Raw genomic sequence first — 570 nt, forward strand, 5'->3', positions numbered from 1 at the left:
TGAAACTGAAGAGGACTTGAAGCACCTGCTGCAGAGGGTCAAGGACTGCAGCCTACAATATGGATTGAGGCTCAATGTCAAGAAGACAAAGATTCACAACACTGGACCAGTTGACAGCATCAGGATGGATGGTGAAGAGACTGAGATTGTTCACAGCTTTAGTTTGCTTGGCTCCATAGTCAACACTCTTGGCACCAATAGCCACGAAATTAAAAGACCCATTGCCACAGGAAAGTCTGCTGTTAGGGACCTCTCCAAAGTACTGAAGAGCAATGGTTTCTCTCTGGAAACCAAGGTGCGTCTGATAGAGGCCATGGTCTTCGCAATCACTTGTTATGTATCAGAGAGTTGGACAATGACCAAGGAGGATAGAAGGAGAATTGATGCCTTTGAGCTGTGGTGTTGGAGAAGAGTGTTGAGGGTACCATCGACTGCTAGGAAAACAGATTCGTCCTGGAGAAGGTTAAACTGGGCAGCTTCTTGGAGGCAAGGATTCTGAGGCTCCGTCTAACATACTTTGGACATGTTGTGAGGAGAGACTGGTCCTTGGAGAAGGACATCATGCTTGGG

Source organism: Elephantulus edwardii, unplaced genomic scaffold (genome assembly GCF_000299155.1).
Source record: "Elephantulus edwardii isolate Elephantulus edwardi_28Jun2011 unplaced genomic scaffold, EleEdw1.0 scaffold00031, whole genome shotgun sequence".
NCBI lineage: Eukaryota > Metazoa > Chordata > Mammalia > Macroscelidea > Macroscelididae > Elephantulus > Elephantulus edwardii.